This window comes from Marmota flaviventris, chromosome 6, assembly GCF_047511675.1.
Source record: "Marmota flaviventris isolate mMarFla1 chromosome 6, mMarFla1.hap1, whole genome shotgun sequence".
In the NCBI taxonomy this organism is placed as follows: Eukaryota; Metazoa; Chordata; class Mammalia; order Rodentia; family Sciuridae; genus Marmota; species Marmota flaviventris.
Window position 1 is genome coordinate 31,513,543 of NC_092503.1, and position 3,994 is coordinate 31,517,536.

Sequence of the window (3,994 nt, forward strand, 5' to 3'; positions counted from 1 at the left end):
CTCAGTCTTGTGTCTTTCCTGTAATCCTCTCAAGCAAGAACATAAGAATCCAGGGTAGGAATCACCATGGCTGCCTCACTCTGACTTGGGACTCCTTGGTTTCCTTGAGCTCCTCAGGTTCCTCAGTGGGTCCACTCACAGCAGGCGGTAAGTCAACTTGTCCTGAGAATTTCTTAGTTCCTTTGCCAGCTGGTGCCATCATCCTGGGCAAACATCCTGGCATTGTGGCTGGATATGGGTCTTATAATGGGGCTGAAAAACTCTGGGTGCTTGGGCTGATATATCTACTAAAAAAATCCCACAAAGCTGGGGCAGTAAAATCCATACCAGCCCCCATGAGCAATCGACATATCTACATGCAAAGCCAAGTAGAATCGGATCAAAAAGTTATGGCACCAAAGGGAACAAACTTCACATGAAAACAGGCCAAACATTTTCATCCCATTTGAGTTGCCCATCAAACATCTGCAGGCCCAAAGGAAGAGTCTGTGTTTTTCAGCAAAAGTGGCCTTCAATTCCTTGAGACATAACCTCCACAACCATTATTATGAAAACACACACATCACAGGTGCTATCTGTAGCAAACAACGAGGGAAATTAATAATAATGTATTTCCCAGCTGTCTGTGTGACCTCCCAAATTAGTGATTTTGGCAGGGAGTGGCATAGGAGATTGAATCCAGGGTCATTTTTCCACTGAACAACATCCCCAGTTCTTTTTGTTTTTCATTTTGAGACAGGGTCTCCCAAATTTGCTTGGGGCCTTGCTAAATTGTGGAAACAGAATTCAAACTTGCAATGCTCTTGCCTCAGCCTCCTGAGTCTCTGGTTTACAGGCATGAGCTACTGCACCCAGCCCAAATGAGGGATTTTAAGTTGACTAAAAATAAGTAAAGCTGGGCAGTTTATCCCCGGGAACAATTTCATCTTGTGTAACTATTCTGCTTCAGTGGTTTTATCAGAATTTCATGACAGGTCAGGGAAAAGAGCACAAAGGCAGAGAAACAGCAAGCCTTGTGACAAAGGGGCAATTGTTTATCACATCCTGAGGTTCATTTCATTGTCCCAGGTTTTGTCCCATTGTGGTGGCCCCTGTGACTCAGGGTCATTCTTGGAAATGCCGTTAATGTGTGGTTGGGGTTGCAGATTCATCTCAAGGCTTTAGTGGTGCTGAAGAACTTTAATAATCTCTACTTTTGGTCTAAGTAAGGTTGAATTTCCAGAATTATTAATTCATCAAATGGCACTGCTATGGAAAAGAGTCTTAAATACATTATTATATGTGTTTAATTAAATGATTTTTTAAAAAGCAGCAATATTTTTTCTAATAATCTATGAAAATATATATGTAAAAAATGAAAAAAAAACTGACTCAAATAATTTCAGTTCTCTAAATATCAAGAAGAATATTGAAAAAGTCAGTTAGATATCAAAAGTTATCCTGAAACACCTGATTTGGTTCTCATACTGATAACTGACATCTGGTTTTCCACATTTCCTTTGCTTCTCTATCCTGTAGAGGTTCTGGGGCTAATTTTCTGTCCATGCATTACTCTAATTATGGCTTTTGTAAAGACAATAAAAGTTTTAAACAAGGACAATATCCCGCATCCAGTAGGAATACTTAGGCAGCAGGTTTTAGTTGTACAATAGAATTTTTGCTTTAAGGACAGACTGTGAAAAATATATCTGTGCTCTAATAATAATCATACCTATCCCAGAGATGATATAATTAATATGAAACCCAGTAGATAAGAGCCTAGAGCGGTGGGGCACTCCTGTAATCCCAGTGGCTTGGAAGGCTGAGGCAGAAGGATGGAGTTCAATGCCAACCTCAGCAAAAGCAAGGTGCTAAGCAACTCAGTGAGACCCTGTCTCTAAATAAAATACAAAATAGGGCTGGAGATGTGACTTAGTGGCCGAGTGCTCCTGAGTTCAATCTCTGCTACCCACCTCCTCTGACCCCAAAATATAATAAGTAAGACTAGGACCTAGTAAATGTAAATAGCACTTTACATTTGAAGACAGTTATCATCAAAACTTAAAATTTGAACAAAGTAACCCCAAAATTAATAGTGTTTCAGAATAGTGCAGTTACTGTATATATCATTTTTATCAGAATTCTTGGTGAAACTAAAAGTGAAAAAGGGCTAATTTCTACAATGTAGAAAGGGAAGGGGTAAAGAAAAAGGAAGAGGAAGAAAACCCATGAGAGTGCTCCAAAATCCAATAAAAACATAGCATTTTTTTTAAAATCTAAAAGACAGAGCTTCTTAAAATGGCAATGCAAAAGACCACCTGCTTACTGATACATGCACGCATAAGTATGTCCTCACCTTGATGACCACACACCTGCAAAGCACAAGTGGGGACTGTCGTGATTTAGATCTGAAATGTCCTACAAAGGCACATGTGTTGAAGCTTTGCTCCCCAATGCAGTAGTGTTCATAGGTAGACTTTGGGGGACTGATTGTATCTCGAGGACTCTGGCTTCATCTGTGGATTAGTCCTTTAATAGCTGAATGGGTTACTGGGAGAGGGCAAAAGCTGCAGGCAGTGGGGCATGGTTGGAGAAAGTAGGTTACTGTGGATGTGCCTTTGAGAACTATATCATGTAAGAGGTCCTCCCTCTCACACCCCTGCCCCCTTCCTGGCTGCTATGAATTAAGCAGCTTTGCTCTGCCACACCTTTTCACCATGATATTTTGCCTCATCACAAGACCAAAGCCAGCTGACCACGGACTGAGTCTCAGAAACTGTGAGCCAAAATAAATCTTTCCTCCTTTAAGTCATTCTTGGTATTTTGATCACAAAATAAAAAGCTAACCAACATAGGAACCCAAACTTGGACACGGATGGAGATTAAGATAGGCCAGCTGTGTTTATACTTTTAGAAAAGTGCTTATGACAAAAAGGTTTGTTTGGGTGTGATGCTGATAGGAAACAAACCATGGATCACTTCAAAGGCCAACCCTCAGAAATGCCATCTGACTGGGAGATGTGCCTGTCGTGTGTACACAGAAGGCTGAGTTCTCTTGCTCAACAAGTGAGGTAATCTCACTTCCTCCAGCCTCTTGCAATTTGGGAGCACCTGACCATGGTATTGTCTCTTCATCACTCGGGACAAGTAAATTTTAAACATTAAAGTTAAACATTTCCTGAGCATGAGTGCTGGAGAGCAAGATCTTTCTGGCCTGACTCTTACCCCACAGAGACATGAACGCCCTCAGGATCAATGGAATCCTGCAGTTGGTGGTTTGCTAACAACACTGACCTAGACTGATGAAGTTCTGATTGCAGTTTTGAGACAGGACACTGGGGTGGATGGAAGTCAGGTGGTGGGACCAGTACAGAAAGGCCAGCTGAGCAGTTGAATGCCTCTTGGAAATGTGGGGGCCATGATTACAAGGACACCATTTACACATTCTGGAATTTTGTGCCATAAGGTGGGGTGCAAGAATGCTGACTGGAGAGTCATTGGCTGTGGCTCTTCATCCAGCCTTTTGTCATTTTCTTTATTATTTACAAATGTACTTCTCTGATGATGGAAGAGCTTGAGAGTTTCTGCAACAGAGACTTAGGGAGGCAGTGGAGAGTAGGAGAGGGATGAATGGCGACTCCAGGCTGGGACATTTTCTTCATTTCAATTCACTCTGGGTTTCTGGAAAAATTTTTTTTTGTATCTCTATAAATACACTGGTATAAAAATTAAGAGTAAAACCACAGAAGTTTAAGATCGTAAGAACACCCTGCCCTTGGAGAAGATTCCAAAGTGCCTGTGTCTACTGGCTGGAGTGAAAGGTGCTCCTTCTTGCCTTGAACCCATGATTTTGCAAAATATTCAAAATTACAAAAAAAGGGAAAATGAACAATTATAAACTAAAAAATACCCCTGCAGGATTCTATAGCCCATTTATCCTAATATCCTGAAGCCAGAGCATATTTAACTTCTCATATCCTCAAAGTATAGTCACTATTTTCTGTGCTTGAGAGAC